The sequence below is a fragment of the Pagrus pagrus genome (assembly GCF_965226575.1).
Source record: "Pagrus pagrus genome assembly, chromosome: 7".
Taxonomy (NCBI): Eukaryota; Metazoa; Chordata; class Actinopteri; order Spariformes; family Sparidae; genus Pagrus; species Pagrus pagrus.
The window spans coordinates 11,540,769-11,561,206 of record NC_140191.1 but is presented as its reverse complement, the minus strand read 5'-3'; the positions used below and the strand labels follow the sequence as shown (position 1 = coordinate 11,561,206).

General features: G+C 41.7%; 1 protein-coding gene across 1 annotated transcript in view; it reads left to right on the top strand.

Moving 5' to 3' along the window:
* grik5 (glutamate receptor, ionotropic, kainate 5) overlaps positions 1–20,438 on the top strand; it is a 106,674-nt gene that overhangs the window by 14,882 nt on the left and 71,354 nt on the right. The gene's annotated exons all lie outside the window — the stretch shown is intronic.

Sequence of the window (20,438 nt, the reverse complement as noted above, 5' to 3'; positions counted from 1 at the left end):
TCCGTCTTTCTGCAGTGTTGGTTTTATGGTGTCTTCACAGCGGATTTGCTTTCCTGTGCTTCCTCTGCTCCGGGCAATTTGAGCATGTGTGTGTGTTTGCCTGTGTGTGTTTGTGTTTTTGTGTGTGTGTCTGCCAAAGACTGAGATTTTGATCTTACAGCCAAGCTTACAACCGCATCAGAGTAGTGTCAGAGAGAGGCGATGGAGGTGCCTTTCTGCGTGTGAGTGTGTGTGTCTGTGTGGAGGGGTGTGTGTGTGTGCACGCCTACATATTGGTCCTGAGGTTAATTTGAACTAATTAGTGGTGAGTATTTTTGCTTCTCAGAGCAGTTTTTTGGTTCTGTGTCAGTGTACTTGCATTCATTAGGGTGAGATGGAAAAGGGGACGGGGGGCTAAAACTGAAGAGGGTGAACCAGCTAATGAGAATGACTCTGATTCCCTGACTAGTTCTTTGTTGCCTCCATTTCACGTCTAATGCCCTGAGCATTACACCCCAACTGCATATCATTCCAGCCTCCTTTTATCTCCCTATGTGTTGCCTTGGATGAAACCCTATCCTGAGACCCAGCCTCTGCAATGTCCTGCATATTACTAAGCCCATCTATCTCCGTGGACACATCCACATCTTTATACACTCCCACAGTCACCAGGCCCTGCACCAGGAGACGCTCAATCAAGATAGTCCCTTCAAACAGACCAATGAACTGTGAATAACGCCATTACACAAACTCCCAGCTCAGAGCGTTACAGAGACAGAAAGATTGGGAGGGTGGGGGGAAAAAAAGGAAGGAATAAAGCGAGCGAGAGAGAGAGAGAGAATGAAAAACATTCGGGAGATAGAAGAACAAGAGCAGAAGGGGGATGAGAGAGGAGACAGAGTGTGAGACAGAAAGCAACAGAGGGGAGGACGCAAAGAGGAGGGAGGGTGAGAAACAGACAGGCAAAAGGGAGTGCGTGGGCCTACAGGGGCCGCGGAGCAGGAAAAGACCTCTGCTCCATGGGAGCACTCTGATGGGCTTAGCAAGGCCCCGCTTTGTTCACACTGTTGGTCAGCCTCTCAGAATTAAGATTACTAAATAATACGATTACTGCGGCTGCACAGTGATAACACACTGCTGCCGATCCCCTTTGTCACTGTCAGAAGACCCAGAGAAGAGAGGAGGAGTGGCATATGATGGCATCAAAGGCATGACAGTACTGACTACATTACACAGTCTCAAGGGCCCTTGCTTCACAACATGGCTTCTCTGCTTGCCGCTCAGTGGAAAGAGTTGGTGTGGCTGTTCATATGACAAGTGGCCATAAACAAAACACACTGTGAGTTAGAGATAATGTCAGCCCAGGTTTTTTCCTCAAATGGATGGATGGCATCATGCTCAGTCATGTGACATAAATTTTGACTCGCCTTATCTTTTCCCCAGTTCTTAATGTTGCTCTATCGGCTCAAAAAAGAACAAAAATCAAGCAAACGGGGGAAAGGCTCTGTATATTACCCGATTCCACACGCGTAAACATAAACCAAGGCCCTCATGGTCGAGACTTGCGCTCCTTATCTCGATGTTTTACACCACATCCTCTGCGTGGGCTATTTGTTTCATGTTTCCGCACTTGACAGCTTTGACACGGATTCCTGCCAGTTGACCTTGCAGTTTAAAGTGTAATAAAAGCTGAATTCCCAGGCTGTGTTGCACATCGATACATGTTCTTGTGGTAGCTGATAAATGGTCTCCCAACCCCCCCCGGGAGAGGGGAAAAACAAGCAGACAGCAAAAACCGCTGTCCAGTCCTGCTCAGTGGAAGTAAAGTACAAGCATGTGAAACCCACCGCTCCCAGAGCCATGAGCTAATATCAGGGTTGGGCTGGGCTTGAACCCCCTTCTATGATCTATGAAGTATCTCCACTCTCCTCTCAGCAGGAACAACGGTTTGCCTGCAGAGCTAAAGATGAGCTTGGAGTTGGAAACTGAAAAGACTTATTTAGCATGTGATGATAGTACAAGAGTAACAAATAACAAAGCAGAGCGGAGGGTACAAAACGAAATCAATGAAATATGACACACAGGGCACAAACATGCAGCTTAAAGCCGCCTTAAACCACTGCGAGTTGGCAACCATTCATTTCAGTTTCTCTTCCTGTGCAGCACATTTGTCATCCAGTGGAGGTTTCATGTACATGTCATGGAGTGTATTTGCTTCGGTGACATCAAATGAACTTCGACCCCGGGCTGTCCCCAGCTGAGCCCCGCAGTCACAGAATAACTGTATGAGTCACTCCGTAGAACCAGTACAGCTCCAGTCAGAAAGCATCGTTGAATCACATGCGCCCTGCTCAGCGAGTCCAGACATGCAGAAACAGAAAGGCAACATGGAGATGATGTTCCAAATTATCAGTTACGTGCTCGTGTCATTCGGTCTCCCCTTTTTAAGTGCTTTTCGCAGCAGCAGTACAGTAAATCATTTCAGTCGACTTGGTCTAAATTGTGGCAGAAATGCACATGGTTCATGTGAAAATCTCTCAAATTGGGTTCCAGAGCTTCCCCTTGCCCCTGTTTGGATCAGTTAGGCCCTTTCAGATCAGTGATCCCATCATCCCTCAGGGTTAGATTTTCTAATCGCTGGTCTAGATTTGTATTTGCTGGTTCCAGTTTTGATTATGCTTGACAGTAACGTATCTCAATGATTCTCCGCTTCGGTTACTGTTTAGACAAAAACACATTTTTACATTGTGTGCATCATTAATTCTTTTACAGTTCTTTGGTTGGAACAGATGTTGTTTCTTCAGAGGTGGTCAGCAGCTGTTATGTCTTTCACTGTACTGTCATGTAGAAGGGAATGCTTCATTCCTCTATACATATATAGGTATGGATTTTTGCTTCTCCTGGCCCATATAAGAGAACAGATCATTTCATATTTTAAATTTTAATTTAAAATGTTATAACCTGTCATTTTTGCACACCGGAGGGTAAGAAAGGCTCAGATGTAGTGAGTGAAGATGGATGATTCCATAGCTCCAATAAGAATTGTTGTAATAAAATTGGTAGACTTTTTCCCTCCGTGCTGAACCCTTGTGGAACATGTTACGCAAATTGCAATGGCCTCGTCTCCGTCTGAACCTGTAAAAACGTCCACATCGTGACATGTTTGGCTCTCTAGTGTACACTGCATGGTTTTACTCAGGTGCAGCAGTTTGACGTCATGAGCATCATTCTTCTTCTCTGTATCATTGGCGGATCGCAAACCAACTTTAAAGGTGCATACCGTTATCTACCGCACCCATTAAGTCATTGAAGGCAATCATAATTTCATCAATAGTAGACGACAATACAAATTTCCAAATATCAGCTGATAAATTATCATGCATTAATATTTATAGTGTTATAGCAGGAACAGATAAGTGTTGGCTTGTTGTCAATGCTGAATCCATCATTTTTTTTATCAGCTGTGACTGGCTTCCTCTTGTTCTCATGGCTGTTCACCCCTGAAGTGTCTCAGACTGCTCCAGCTCCAAAGCGAGCCAGGCTAATTTGGGATATGAGATCTCTTCTAACACTGAGCAGCACTTCAGTTTCCTCTGCCTTCAATCTTCCGCCGCTTGACCACCAGCGCGAGGCACTGCAGCCTGCACTAAACCTTTGCTCCTCATTGCCTAATGGAGCACAAAAAATGGCCCTGTTTGCTTAGTCGTTTGTCCACTCCTGCTTCCTTCAGGCTAGCTGGCCTTGGGGGGAAAGATTGAGTGAGTGTATGAGTGTGTGTGTGAGGAGGATGACAAGAAATGGACATTAGGACACACATGCCCTTTCCATAATGTGCTCCCGGCTGGGCTGTTTGGCTGGCCATAAAGTGAATGCCGCTAATGGCCTCTCAGTTAATGGAGTCATTAAGATTGGATTGCAAAAAGATAAAAGCAATGTGTACGATGTGTGTGAACTGGGTGGAAGTGTGATTGTTTGTATATGTGTACTGTTACTGTAACCGCTTTGTGTACTTCTGATTATTTAGTGCTTCAGTAGATAAACCCAGGACAACACTAAAGACAGCAGTGACACTCTCCTGCATTAGCATTAGTAGAAAAGGTCAGTATTCTATCAGTGTAATTGTAATACGGTCTGAGGCTCAGGTGATCAGTCCTGACCCGGCCTGTCCCAATCAGTTGGTTGGCAGAGGCTCGGAAAGTCACAGCTATAATGTTTCACGGCTAGATTGCCACTGCCTTGTGTGAGTGTGTAAGTGACAATGGCTGATAGGCTCTATTTGAGGTCATTTCAGGACCTGTCCCTGAGAGAACATGGCAAGACTGGCGAAAAGCATTCTGGGTAGTGTTGCGTGTTTTCATCGTGGCATGACTGCTCATTAAGTCTGTGTCAATTTCTTGATTTTTACCAGAGGGGTTTACTCATGTCACCGTGCTCATCATGTTTTTTTTAAAGCTTCAGCTGAGGCCGGTTCTGCTCGCCTCATTCATTTGTTATATTCAATGAAATGCAGGAAAAGCTAGTTTGCAGGCAGAATTAACATTAAATCACAGGACAAAATGATTAAAACAGAATAGAAAACTGTTTCTAATTAGGTCATAGAGACAGTCTATAGTTTGACATGTTTTGCATGATTGTTTTTCTCTTGTAAAGTCTATTTTTAAAAAAAAAACAAAAACAAAATTCGAAATAGAGGTTGTTAACAACTATTCTACACACACAGAACGTTGCCAGCTTCATGGTAATAACCATATATTTTTCTGTCAGAGGGTGTCAGTCCTGGATCGGAAGATCAGACAATACATTTCAGCGTGAAAGAGCACACCTTTTAATCTAATCAGTGACTAAGCAGGCGAAGCCTGTGGCTGGAAATGGAGTCTCAGCAGGGAATGTCACACTGCAATCACTGATCAAACCTGTCTGAGGACCCCCGAGGAGGCCTGAGGGGGTCATGCTGCAAAATAAGGAAAACTGGTTTAATTTGACTGATTTTATTTTAAGATAATACAGTGATTATGGGAGTGACTGTGCTGATCAGAGATTTCATTATCGTTAGTCATTACAGTATCTATAGCTGTTAATTATAAAGGATTGAAGTTATGCGCCTGTGTTTAGGGAGGCTTTTTGTGAAGACCTTAAAAAGCCCATATTTAGACAGTGTGACTAAAGTCGAAGGACAATGTCTTTGATTACAATATGAGCTGAAGCACTGTGTAAGCACTGTTCATCCATTCTGGTACAATTCTACATAATTGCCTTTGTGTGAAAAATTGTTCAAAAGTCATCGAGGTAACAGCATTGTCAGCCTCGGTCTAGTGAATCTATTTCACATTTTCATGTTTCACTGCGGCTCCTGCTGAGCGGCAGTTTTCCTGACAGTGTAATAATGGCACTCATCATGATATCTACAGGTAGCGCCTCTCTCTGAAGCTGATCATTAATACACGTATGACTCAGCTCAGCTCTGCAAGACTCCACAGGACTTCATGGTGGATTTGGATCAGGCAGAATTTCCACATATTAGCTTTAATGTACTCGGACAAACTGCTAGTGTGATTTTACAAAGTGAGATAAATAGTAGTTGTTGTTTAGGAAACAATCTAAAATAACCATCATTAGTAAATGGTCCATTTACAGTTAATTAAACTTTAGTTAATAGTTATGTCACTGTTGACAAATAATGTAATGCTTTATGCAATTGTAAATACAGATACATCTTTATAATCGCCATAGTGTTTACAGATGAACTACACAGTATTTATTTATCATTTACAAACATCACTTGCAACTTAACAATAAACTATTGCTAAGTAAATGTTTTTTTAAGCATTTCAATGTTTGTTAACAGTGAAATAACTCTTAACTCAAGTCGAATGCACAAAAGTTTTCCATTTATTAATGATGGTTATTATATTGTTACCGTTATTTATTGTGTCATGCTCATATACCAGTGCTCAGCCCTCATGGATTACAAAAAGATATAATAATGCTTAACCAAATTTAGAGCTTGAAGCTTCTAGTGTTGTCATGGTAATGAATGTCAAAATCCGTTTTCGAACAACGCAGACGTCTTGTTGGCAGCACTGAAAGAGAGGCAAAAGATGGATGAAGAGAGGGATAAATGGAGCTCCTCAAGTAGTCTCAAAACCTGCGCACACAAAAACCAGCGAGGAAGCCTTCCTCTTCCGCTTGCACAAAAGTCCTGCGAACACACACTCCACATTCGCAAAAGCTCAACACGCGCTTGCTCTTCAAGTTTGAGACTTTGGAGGCTGAAACAGTGACTGATGTCTCAGCCCCTGTCCTTGTTTCTCATTAGACTCATACTTAATAATAGCAAGTATAAAGGTAAATAATGACCGTACATTTGATCCCCACAGGGTTGCATAGCAAATGGAAGTTTGTAAACTCCTTCATGCTACACAGAGACATACAGTTATGTATATACAAATATACATTAAAAAAATTGGTACTATTGTTGGCACCTTTGCATTAAAAGTTCGACATCTGGAAACATTGTCTTTCCAGTTTAGTTGTTTGTGAGCACCAAGCATCAACGATGCCAACAGTCCACCTCTTTTTGTCCCCTTAAAGTCCAGACGCTTGATCTGGGATGTTGTCCTGCAGACAGGTTTCTGTAAAGATGTGGACACAGCAGTTCCTGTTGCACATTTGTCCTTTTCATTTTCTTGTGCCTGCACATTAGCAGGGAGCAACCTTTAAATCCAAGCTGGATTAGCATGTAAACAAATCAACAAATAACAATGCTTTTCTGAAAAACAACATTTTGTGAAAAAGTGTAGGCTCTAAATCATTATAAAATGAACAATATATCAAAATGGACTCACAGTCTCACCTGAAATGTATAAGAAACAAAGCCTTTCCTCCTCTAGGTGACAATTAAACCTGCCAGTTTCTATTGATAATACTAATAAACCTGAATATTACTGTGCACATAGAGATCTTTGGTTTTTACTTGAATTCTTCTTCACGTAAGATGTTTCACTCTGATTTGAGTTAGGTTCACTATTTAGGTTTGTATCAAGCATAGATAGTCCGTCTTTGCTTAGAAATGAGAAACAATATGCTCTGTCATGAATATTACTACTTTAATCAGTTTTGTAAAATAAAGAATAAACTGACCACATAGAAAATAAAAATGTCAGCCCACTTGTCCAGGGATGTCCATGCAAAATGCAAATGTGAAAGATTTTCGGTAGCCTCCCTTCAATTTCCCATGACATCCACAAAACATGACAAAGAATATTCTCAAGAAATTATGACTAGCATAAATATACAGGTTGTTAATGAAATCACCCACCTGAGATTTTTCATTTCTTATATAATTATCTAAATAGCTCTGTATTAAATCATCCTTATGACATTTTCCGCCTGACCAGATGTCAGACTCCAGCAGATGCATCATCCTCTGTTAAATAATCAGTAAGATGTTAATTCACTCACGTTGGGGGACTTTTATCTCTGAATTAGTGAGCAGACCAGGTTATTTCAGCATTTGTGGTCTGATAAAAAGCACATTAAATAGAAAAGATGCCGTCTCTGTTTCTTGTTCTTAAAATAAAGTCTATGGCCATATTTCATCACTACTTCCATGTTTTGCCCTGTGTCTCAGTGTTTGCACAACACTGGTATTTTTGGATCGTGAGTCAAGAGCTTGCAATCAGCTCCGCCAATCAGAAGTATTAACATGCGAGTCAGTTCCAGCTCAGCTGCCCAAATGGTGATGCAGCAGTTGATTACGGGCTAGTGCCTGATTTTAAACTGCTAAATATTTAATTGACTCAATGAAACATAATACTCCAAATGGGCCCATATCACGTCATTATAACTGAATTAAAAAAAAATACAACATGATTAATTAACTCATTTGTGATTTTATGGCCTTCAGATTTCTACCAGCGTGTGGAGGGTCGGGGAAAATACGACAGCTTTTTTCCACTGAGTCAAATCTTGGCAGCTCCCCACCACTGCCCCCTGCTGCAACTACGTAGAGAGAAGTGTCATGAAATAATATAATTTTATCTGCATCATTGCCTTCTTGAGGTATAACGTTTAGATGAGCACAGACGTAAAAAGGTAGCCTGTGAATAACACAGATTCACTGACTCGGGGAAGGAAGTGTTGACTATAATTAAGCTCATATGGAGGTGTGCGTGACACCAAGCAAAAATGCTTCGCTAAAGCAAAGTAACTCTTTAAACGGTCTGACACCTTCCTGAGGGCGATACTTTTCTACTTCGCTTGAGCTACACAATAGGAGCACATCATCCACGAGGCTCAGTTACAAATGAAAAACAATTTTTGCCTCGGGTTTGGTGGTACTTGATGTAATCCTCAGAGTTGTTTGACCAGTGTTTATTTCAAGTCCTCCTGAGCTATTCACTTGCTCAGGGATCAGAGTCTAAAGCTAGGGTAATTTATCTGGTGCTTTTCTCAGAATCTCCAAGTCTGTGGTGATGTTTCAATTTCATCAGACCCCCAAAAAGTCTAAAAAAAAATTGTTCCAGTGCACAATGAACTACTTCCGTACACTGAGCTGTTTGCGTTTTTGCATGAGCGCATTATATGTCCCTTTTAAATGTACATCTGACATAGCATGTGAGTGTGCACATGGGTGTACAATGTTTCTGCATACCATGCTTGTATGTGCCATATAAATGTTGTGTAGGCGTTTTTTTCCCTCCATATATCAAGATGAGTGATCTGTCAAGATGAGAACCGTATTGCGCTGCCCGCCTGTGTTTATAATTCCTTTGAATTCCATACATAATGAAACCCTGAGGCGGGGTTTCATGTGTGCATTCTGCCGATGTCATGGTAAGCGCTGGTGTGTCATAGATGCCTGAATAAATGTTTTCATTATACCACAGAAGCAGAGCTGTGGTCATGCTGAAAGGCACAGAGGATTTCAGACAGTCTTTGATCCACAGTAAAACAGGCTGAGAGAGCACACACTCTCCTGATCCACACAGGCGATAGCAGTCTATTAGCACCTGCCGTCAGCCTCAGCTCTGCTGTTTGCAGGTGGGTAGTAGAAAATAAGATAAGAAAGTCAGTAGGATAACTTGAGACACAACATGTTGTGTGTCTCACTTTAAAGCTGCTAGATTAAAGCTTCTAAGCATTGGTAATTAGTGAGCAAATTGGGGATTAGGAATAGTATCGTATGAAGGTATTATATAGCAGATGCTATATTAACTTTAATTGTATTCAACAGCATCTAAACCTGCAATGAGTGGTGTTTTGGCCACTTGGGAGAAACAGAAATAAGCTTTTACATGTTGTCAGAGCTTAGCCCCAGAAAGTTGAGGACGTGTTAGCACACAGATGTATATTTAAATTCAACAGATGCAGAGAAATGTTAGCATTTGGTTTGAGACATCTGGCCACCTGATGAATCTAAGTCCTATTTTCACTCCTGCTTTCAGATCTGTTTTTGATGTCAACCAATTCCTGAGGGAAATATTTGCTATATGCTGTTCTACTATCTAGTTACTGTCGTTGTCTGTCTGTGTGCAGTGGGGTTTTAAAGGGGCTCTGTAAAACCTCTGTGTTGTGGTAGAAGCTGGTCGTTAGTTTATGTTAGTGGACTCCATTTCTAAACTAAGTTTATCTACTGTTGATGAGACACTCAAAAAGATACATAAAGTCACATCCTTTGGACTGTCAGTAAAATCTGACCCGAGTCCTTCACAGAGAAACCCACAGTCCAGCAACATTAAACTACTTAAAGAAATCGTCCACAGACTTGTAGGCAACCTAGATAGACGGGGAAAGTCTCATTTTTCTCGTGACATTACAATCTACTCACATATTATATATCAATAAAAAAGGTATTATTGCATGCAAATTGTGACATAGAGCACCTAATATTAGGGCTGGGCTATATGGCCTCAAAATTATATTGCACTATATTTAGCCTTTATAGCGATACACAGCATATATCTTGATATTTTGAATCTTCTGTAAAGCAGTTATAAGGGCTAGGACTAGGCGACAAAATCTAATTTCATGTTATTTTTGACCAAGTCCCTCGATATTGTCAACAACAATCCTAACAATGTTAGGATGACTATTGGTACTTTCATTAACATTTAACGTTTTAATATTAAAACAATACGATTTTTAATAAATCAGTCTGGTAGAAAAGAAAGAAAAGACGACACTTAAGCTATGTCACAATATGCCGATATCCAAAATCTAAGATGATATATAGTCTCAAATCACAATAACAATATATATTGTATATATTGCCCAGCCCTAGTTTTAATGTCTTTCTGTGTAACATCTGTGTTTTTGTTTTTTAAACATTAGTGGTAAGAGTGAAACAAAACAGTTAAGCCAAAAAAATTAGCTGATAGATGTTAAATTTCTCCTTAGAGCTCACAGAATTAACTTCTTTCTCATGACATTAAACAACTTTAAAGTTAAAGTTAGGATCAACCTGCATAAAACATCAGAAAAAAAAGATTTTGTAATTCCATTGTATCTTGGTGGAAATCCAAGTACATACCAGGTGGCTAATTAGTGGTGTTGTGTGTTGTTTCCCCAGTGAAGATTCATTGTTTACCCGACAGTGTCAGACCTTTGCCCACTCCGACAAATGAGGACAAAACACACAGCCATCATTTGCACCGCCTGAAGATTTGTGTGACCTCGCCTCCCGATATCACCATTTTCCAATTTCGCCGTCCAGTCCCAATGGGACATAATCAGTCGTTAGCAGTTGGCCAGTGGCACTCGCTGGTGATATCCTGTCCACGATAATAACAGCCTCGTCTCATAAGGGGATAACCTGCCTTATTGCTCAATGGATTTACATACAGCAGGTAATCATTGTGACCGCAGGCTATCTGTGACTGATGGTGTGTGTCAGCACTGTACATGCAGCCTTTGTTTTCATTTGGCAATCAAGCCTGTCGGGCCATGCTGCTGTGGAGATCAGTGTACCATTTGGATGATTGTTATGTGTGTGTGGGTCTGTGTGTGCGTAATTCATCTAAATGCTTACCTGTGGGCCATCATCTCTACTGCCTCCATGTATCCATCTCACTCAGTGTTGCTGTGAAGCAGAAAAAACATTGGGCTCGTTTCACTGGAGACCACAACATTACAGCGCCAACCTGATTTACTGTCCCACAGAGGCTTCTATATTAAAACACTGTTGTACAATAATCCATTTTAAAAGAAAACCCAAATTCAGAAATATGCTAATAAAGGGAAGTGTGTGTGTACAACTGTATCCTCCAAGGCTTCTCTAGTGAGGGGATGTTGGAGGAAGAGGGGAGGAGGTGTTGGGGAGAGGAGGTAGGAAGCGATAGCTCAGCAGAAAGATGTAAAGTCCTCGAGTGGCTAGCTAATCTGCCAGACTTAGGGCGGCTGGTTTTCTCGGTGCTCTCATGGAGGAAAGGGGAAGCTTTGTTGGGCTCACCTTTCAAGCCGCCTGGGCCACAGCCACAAGGGGAAACCCAAACACATTGATTAGCCATCAGGAAGCAGGGGGGAGACAGAGACAGAGAGCTGGACTAACTCTGTCCCTATCCTGTCATCTGCTTTCCCTCCAACTCCTCCAACCACCTCCTCCAGTTCAGGCCACTGCTTTCTCACGGGTACAGCGGAGAGAAGATTGAAGATGGAAGGAAAGCAATCAAAAATGAGGTGGATGAAAAATGAGGAAGGTGTGTTGAGCGAGAACAATCGACAAAAAGAAAGACAGGAATCAAACAAACAGGCGAGCCCAGAACAGCCGTGTTTTGTTTTGCTCTGATCGTAAGCCAAAATCTGGGGTGCGTGCTGGTGCACAAAATGCACTCGCGTGCGCCTACGTGTGTGTGGATTGTGGGTGTGTGTGCACGGCAGCTGCTGAGTTGCTGTGTTTATCTGTGTGAAAGCTTTACGGTAAATAAAGCTCGAGTCCTGGCAGGGAGACAGGTGTGGCAGGCTGGGCCAAAGAGGAGCTACTGTAACTCAGGAAGAGAGAGAGGGAGGAAGAGAGCAACTCCCTTGAAAGTGCCAAACGGACAATCTTTTGAAGTGGCCCATATTGGCATATCATGAATAAACATGAGCTATGTTTGCTTTCGAGCAAAGCAACGCTGAAGGTGTGAGGCTCATTAGAGACCAAGAGGCCATGTTGATAAAAGAACTGTAGCCATGATCATTTACTGCGATGAAAACTCTGCAAGGATTTATCATTTTAACCCTTGTGGTCGTCTAATCATGCATGCATTGATGATTAAGAATGGAGGCGCCAATTAAAAGCAAAACTCACGGAGCTGAAGTGTACCATGTAGACATGAAAACATCTGAGATCCTCTACTGTACTGTATTATCTGTTCATTGCTCAGTGTTTCAAAATTACCTACCAATTACGCTGTCAACGACCCAATGATACTGTTTTGTCAGCACATTTATTAAGAAAACCATTATAATAATCTGCAGAGTTTCACTGTAATGCCTTCACTTTTTTTCATTTGCCGGAAACAAACTGATGATAATGTCTATTACTGCTGATAACGATAACACAAATTACATAACTCTCCCAGCACTTGCACTCCAAATCATAACTCATCTATAGGCAGTTGGAATATTAACCCAGTGCTCCCCCAAGGCTGAGAATATGAACCAGCACCTTATAAGCCCATGCAGCCCTGTGCAGCTGTGGTGTGATTAGAAACCCTGCCTGGTGAATTGCTAATACACTCGTGAAGTTTGATAGCCTCCAGTGTAGCAGGCTGCTGGTTATGAATAACCCTCTACATAACCAACCCTCCCCCACATCACTCAGGGTGAGATACACAGTTTTCACTGCTTTTCCATCACTGTTTTACGCTGTGCACATGTTTTTTTTTGTTGCCAGCTAACTGAATACATGTCAGAGCATAGGTTTCATCTGAAAGCATTAGAGAAATCAGTAACAGCCCTTAAGTCGTTCTGAGGCGGATCTGGGTGGAGATTAAGCAACATCGGTTAAAGGGAGATGAGAGGGGAAATGTGTTTTGGTCTTATAGGCATCTGACAGCTCCTCCATAATAGTGAGTTAATCCATTTTATGCAGTGTGTGTTCCTTTTCTACACACATTGGCAACATCCAAACACATACGCAAATACACCGCACAAAAACGCGCCTGCACGTACACACACACGAACACAGACACATGCTTTTATAAACACATAAACAAAAGAGTACACAGCAGTCTTGGCTGAACTGCTGAATGGAGAGGCCTTTGAACTGTTGGTAATTTCTTGATGCGTTTCATCATTTCAACTTGACATCTGTCAAAACTGCTCAGGCCTCCGTGGCCAAATAAATGCTGTCGTCCTACCAGCAAGTATTACTCCAAGTCATGCTAGCAGCTAAGGTGTTGAAGGAGCACGCTCGGCTATTTCTGGCACGCTGCTACAAGCTTTTTAGACACCAAACTGACTCATTGTAAGTGCTAATGACAGGTGTCCCTTTGTGTTCGGTTTGCGGTATGAAAACGCTGCCAAATGCCTGCCATCACTAGCGTCAAAGCCTGCGGCGTGCAGATATTCTGTAGGATGAGGCGCCTTGTCTGTTGCCGTGCACTCGTTCAACTCATTAAACATTAATTGATATGTGACATTTGATATCCATTGTTGAATCACTTTAATGACATTGATGTGACAGACTCGATTTAGCCAGTTAGGCTACATCAGAGTTAGAAGTCGCTTCGTCCCTCCCGTCATTATCTTCCTCATCGCACCCGAAGATTGCACAGACCAATTAAAACGAATTAGCCTCCCATCCAGTGCAGCCTTTTCTGCCACCAAATTGTTGTTGAGCATCATGGCTGCCCAGGCTCACTAGTTGTTTTTTGTTCCTCTCTCTCAGGGGCTGTCGAAAGTAATAATTGTGTTTCTGGCTCTGTGATAATGCGGTGCTCTCTGTTCCTTTCGGGCCTGTATTGAAATCTTGATCCTGTCCCTCTGCAGTGACTATCTCCCTCCGTATCTGAAGAACTGATGGTATCTCCCTCCCCCTGTGAATTTCCTCCTCTCCAGCTGAATTATCCATTCTCCCCCTATTGCACTCTTTCTCAACTTTCAATATTTCCTCTCCAGCTTCCCTATCTTCTCGCCTTATCTCTGCTTCACCACTACATTTCCCCCATCTTGCTCTCCCTGTCTTATTTCTCCTACCTTCCCCTTTCTCCCCTCTGTCACAATTCTCTCTTGCCTCTTATCTGTCCACCTCAATCGTTCTCTTCTGTCTTACTTCGGTCTAACTCGGCATCCTAAAGACACCTCGCATGTGTCTGGCCAGGAAGCATCGGAGTGTAACGTGCTAAATTGGAACGTTATGGTGAGGCAACACACACGCATGAGAAACTCTTGAGTTAATGGACAATTTACCTCACCTCATTGTTATAGCCTTTACATTCATTAAGCCCCCTCTGCTCCCTCCTCTGCCTCTTTATCTTTCGCCCACTCACTCCTTTATTCCTTCATTCTGTCCTATCTGTCTCTGCCCTGGTTGTCTTCATCCTGAAAGTCTGGCTGCATTCTTCTTCATTGTGTCCTAACTATGGCTGTACTTCGAAGCACCAACCACATAAAATTGAATTTAATTGATTTATTTTGCAGTATGCTTGGCCAGGCTGAATGGCCACAGCTAAATTGTGGAATTCACTTATACTTAATCGATAAGTTATATGTGTGGATTTTCCCAAAAAAGAGAAATGGGTAACACTTATCTGTCGATGAGTTGGAGCTCATTCAGCAATTTCTGTTGGTGTGGAAGTGTAACATTATCCTTGTATTCTTGCCATTTCATTAAACTTGCTGAAAATATCATGAAAATTTCACGGTATCACCGTATGAGGTACAGTTTGTACACATATGTATACACTGTGGTGCAAGAGAAGTCTGTGAGCGTAATTGGCCGATCCGCAGGCGCTTTTGGACTTTCAGAAGTCTGACAACATTGCTGATTTTCTTCATTTTTCGTAAAAATATTTAAAATCTACAAAGTTGATTTTTCACCACAAAAATCCTCAGAAATTATTTAAGTGAAGAAATAGCATATGAAACTTCCCATTGTTGGTTTGACCCGTTGTTGTGACCATGAACCTAGTAAAGAAAATGAAGGTTAGGCTCGGTTTTTATTATCAAAATGAGGCTTGTTTCAATTCAGTACTTGTACATGGGGACACCTGTTCACCTGCGTGCTGCCTCCTGTAAACTTCACTGCATTGATGCTTTGTATCACAGTTCTCTCTAATTTAAAAACAACTCCTTGAACAGAACACATTGTGTACTTTATAATTTGATTTCCTGGTCTTCATTAAGCCTAAAGAGACTGCAGCATTGGTACATTTCCATTTTCAAAGTCCCTTTGTATCTCCTATCACTTAACAACAACGGTTTGCTGTTTACTGATCCACTCCGTTTGATGGGTGCTCTTCTGGGTTCCCAAGATTTTTCTGAACTTGGTAGAGCAGCGTTCTCTTATTCTGTGCCCTGGTCATGCAATAATCTTCAGAACACACTTCAGCTAATGTGTAACCGACAAGTGTAATTGCTATTCCTAGGATGGACTTTAATGTATTTGTGGCCCCCCGTCTATTTTCAAATGTGCTCCTTTTTGACTTTTTGACTTGCTCTATTGTATAATTCCTGTAACTTTGGTGTGCTATCTTGGCCAGGTCTCACTTTAAAAGGAGATTTTAACTTCAAGGGACTTCCTGGTTAAATAAAGGTTAAAGAAAATAAAGATTGTGGGGAACAGTATGGAGGTAGACTTTTCTAATGAATGCTGGAGATTGTTTCAGAGTCAGTATGACATCCTGGCATTTTTGGCATACCGCAGATTTTGTTTTTGTCCGCGCTCTGCATGCTACATGCTACATTTTGGCCAAATGAGTACGTACTGCTAGTATAGCAGGCATTGTTGAATACAGCCTGTGTTTCCTGTGGCTCTGCTGTTCTGCTCTCAAACCCACCTCCGGCTTGAGCTGTCCAGCCTGGTTCCTCCAGCCCGCTGGAGTAAATGGTGAAATAATGGTTACAGCCAGCCATAAATCAACCCAATTGAAAAACATCACCATTAGATTCTCCCTCTCTTTCCCTCCCTCATCTGCTCTTTTCCGTGCCCTTCACCTTTGTTCCAGGAGGGAACGAGGGAGGGAAAGAAGACTATTAGCAAGTGTTGTTGGGAGGGAAACAGGCTTCCTGAGAAGGTGAAAGATAATGAAAAATAAATGCAGCACATGTGTTTGTGTGTGTTTGTTTCGTTGGGCTTGTGTTTGTGTTGATTTCAGAGCATGAGAACCACTCTTTAAGCTGTTACTGGTATGTGGATGCTATGAGCTCTGTCCTGACCTGGAGCTTAGAGGAGAAGGCTCATGCGGAAGGAAGAATATCCTTGTGTCAGCACATCCGCAATCCGTTTGTGTGTGTCTGTGTGTGTGGTTGTGTATAGCCATGCATGTATTACAGGCTTAAGGGAGGGAAGGGAAAATGCATCACAGTGAGACAGATGCAAAATGGCAAAAACAAAGGAGCGATACTGAAAGATCATCATGGTAGTATGAATCAATGGGTGGTGAGTGAAGCGACGCGTTAAATGTGATATGACACAGATACATACATATTGTAGACACGCAGTGCTGTCTATCCTCATTCATAGAATAAAAATGCATCGACACACACACATATTTAGTTACAGCAGCTGATTGCAGGCAGCGGTGCGTTGTTCAGGCTTTATTTGACCAATAAAAGCCTGTCTGGGTTTGGTTGCTGTGGTGATGCTTGCCAAGGTACATACTTAAATCATAATCAATCACTTAAAGCAGCAATACCCTAAATAATCTATTATTAACAAAATACATGCATTAAAAATCTTCCTTAAATGGTCAGTTCGCCTGAATTACATCATTTCTCACTTTCTTCTGATGGCATCTAGCCACCCAGATAGTTTTGGTTCAATCATCCAGATATTAAGATATACGTCTCTGATATTATTGTTTGCTTGTGGTGCTCAATAAAATATTACCTTGAAACAGCTCAGCAGCACAGTGTCATTCCAGAAACACTGTCCCAATTACTCTGGATGACTTTACAGTGAGCAGTTTTTATTGGAATTACTTTCTACCAAAGGTATAGTTTCTATTAAAACCACTGACTGTGAGTTCCAACCACCCAAAGCCAAAACTATCCACATGCCAGTGAAGATAAATGAGAATTTTTGTTTTGGGTAATTTGGGTGAATTGTCAATTTAACTATATATACAGTATGCAAGTATTAGCAGCTAAGATATTTTACATTGGTATCAAATATGAAATTACTACCCTTTCAGCGTGTTTTATAATATCTGTAAGCAATATTCAATGTTGTCACTGGTAGAAATTAGGGGTGTAACGATCCATTGATCTGAATTGATATGTCGATTAAATAATCAACAATACAATAGAATCGATGCAAAGTGAAAACATCAATCCATATCATCATTTTTCAGATACTCGTTATTTTGAAATTCCCACAGCACGTCTGAGTCCCCTTCGCCATCGGAGCCAGCGCACCTCCCCCCTAAACATTCAAACAGTGCAGGTAATTGATTGACAATCGCTCCCTGTGTTGTAGTGGTCAATATAAAGTAAACTTTACTACAATGAAATGGCTGCAATTTCTTACAATCATTTATCTGTTGTTTTTTTTATGACCAAAAGCAGGAAGGCAAAGGTTGGCAGCTTCCTCTGTAACGGATTGTGTTAAATGGGCAACTGATATCGTCTCATAGCGATCGCAGGCCCCTGAATTGAATCAAATCGAAATCATATCGTAAGAGACTATATTGGGAAATATCATATCATTGTCCAAGGAATCAATTTAATATTGTGTCGTGATATAATTTCTGGTTTACACCCCGACTAGAAATGTGTCTAAACTACAGGCACTTTATAATCTGTTTGGCAGTTGCATCATATTTATTTCGCAATTTTTGTTTATTATCGTTTGGGAAATTATTTTTGTTAAAACCACCAACCACAACGTCACCAACAATCAAGAATATTTATATTCAAAATGCAAGTGAGACACATGTCATATCACAAGTAGTTGTTGAACAGAGCTGCTGTATACCGGAAGGAATAAAGGACCCTGGTCATGGGCAGTCAGAAAAGGTGTTGCCCTGTACTGTACCTCCGTCCTGATGGTAACAGCTCATATTCACCGTAGACGGGATGTGATACTGTACATCACTGAGGATTGTCCGTCTTTTCCTTGCCACTCGTGTCTCACAAAGCAGTGACATACTGCGCTGTTTTTGACCTGCAGTCGTATTGGACATAATAACAATCTCACTTTACTACAGACAGTGAAAAATGTCCGCAATGAAGCAGAAAGTTAAAATACTCTATACAAATGAACGATAAAACAGAACCAGTATTTCTTTGTCCGCTCTAAATGATTGAAGCTTCCACATGGAAAAAAAATCATTGTAATCCTTTCCTATAAATGACATCAGTGTTTCTGTACCATGACAGTTTTTCATCAATTACTGTACCTAGATGTTTATACTCGATATTTATACTCATTTACAACTTCAGTGCAGTCACCCTTGATAAACACTTGTTGGTATGAATCTCTTCTCGCCCTGAAATTCATTTTTATCAATGTAAACATAAGTTTGTAATAGTATAATAATATTTTATGCTGCAAAATAACATGTAACTATAGCTGTCAAATCAAAATGGTATAATTGGCCAAGAAGGACAAGACAGCAGAAAATGCACACCTCAGATACAATAACTGAATAAATATTCATGTATGTTCTGCATGCTTGCCCTCTCCGCTCCCGCACACTTGACTGAACCACGCGAGCCGTGACACATCTTTACACATACACACCCGTCCACGCATCCTTACAGACTCGCGGTGCAAAGGCCACGCCGCACAGAGGTGCTGACGGCTGTCATGTTAATATGCCAGGGAGGCTGGAAGATTGGGTTGTTACCAGCAGGATGAAGTTGGAGAAGTAGAGGAGAGGGAGGCGAGGAAAAAGGAAGGTGGTATGAGGGCAAAACAAAAACTTTAAATTATTTTATCCAGCTCTTTGACAAAAAGTGACGTCTAGGCATGGAAAATGAAAAAACAAAGCTTCTTATTTCTTTGTAAAAGATGTAGGCGTATAAAATCTGTAACACTGAGCAATAGCCTGATAAGTCATGAATTGTTAATGAGTAGCTCTTGAATAGGGCTGTATAGTGGATACTAATGAGTTACTAGAGAACAAACTGGGAGATACTATATCAGTATGAAGGCAATGCATGAAGTAGTTGTTAGATATTTCAGTCTGGATGGGCTGACCAACTGACTGACGGACATACAGAGCGGCATTGCCATTCCAAGGCCATGTACTGTAGCTAGCATGGCTAAAAACTATGAAACCGGGAGGTTTTTGATGTATATTATATGATAGTGACACATTGCTAATTTCTGGACATCACTTTGGCAATTTTACATGAGAATTCCGCATATATACTGTTGAGTTTTGCATATATATTGTTGTGTATATTAATATCATACCAGCTTAAGTATCAACTTCAGGTCTTGATGTTTTCCCACAAAATAATGAATAAACAGAGGTGTGGAATGGAGGGCCCTCCTTGTATAGTGGATGCAAAGCGTGGTTGATGAGATGAAGATGAGGGGGGTGCCGACAGGGGAACGAGGGAGGGGCAGAAGGAGGCTATCCAGGACGAGGGAGGGGAGAGAAATCATAACTGAGAAAGCAACGGGGAATGTTAATGATAGGCTGAAGATGCGCAGGGCAAGCAGGGGAGGGTGGAGGCATGTTGTGAAGGAGTGGGGTAAAGGGATGGAGGGATTGTTGCAAGGAAGGGAAGGAGAAGGAGGGGGATGTGTCTTCCATCCGGCAGGAGTGTGGTCCTCGCTGGCCCCTGCGGCACTGTCTTCCCAATCTCCATCCCTTAATCAAGAGGGAGAACAAAGATATGCATGTTATTAAAATCAGGCCCGTCACAGGGAGCAGGGGAGAGAGGGAGAGAAAGAAATAAATAATAGCATAGTAGAGTATAAATATAGTGATATCCTCCAGGCATGTCCTATCTATCCCTCATTTTTCCTGAGCCATTTAGGAATTCTTCTCTCTATTTTGCCTCTCTCTTTTAAATAGAAATGAAATGGTGTTGATTTTCATTGTCTGCCTTCGCCATGTCTCCACGTCCCATCTCTATTTCAGCGCCGACTGCCCATCTCTTCTTCCTCTCGCTCATTTCAATGCCTCTATTCTGCAACTGGCTCTAGCTCGCCATCTTATTAGCTTTGGTCTCGTTTCCTGCCTCTCACCTGTTCTTCATTTTTCTCTTGCACTCGCCTGCCACCCATCCTCGAGTACACCCTTATTTTATGTGATGTCAAGCTAATCACTCTGCCACTGTTTCTCTCTGCCTCGCTC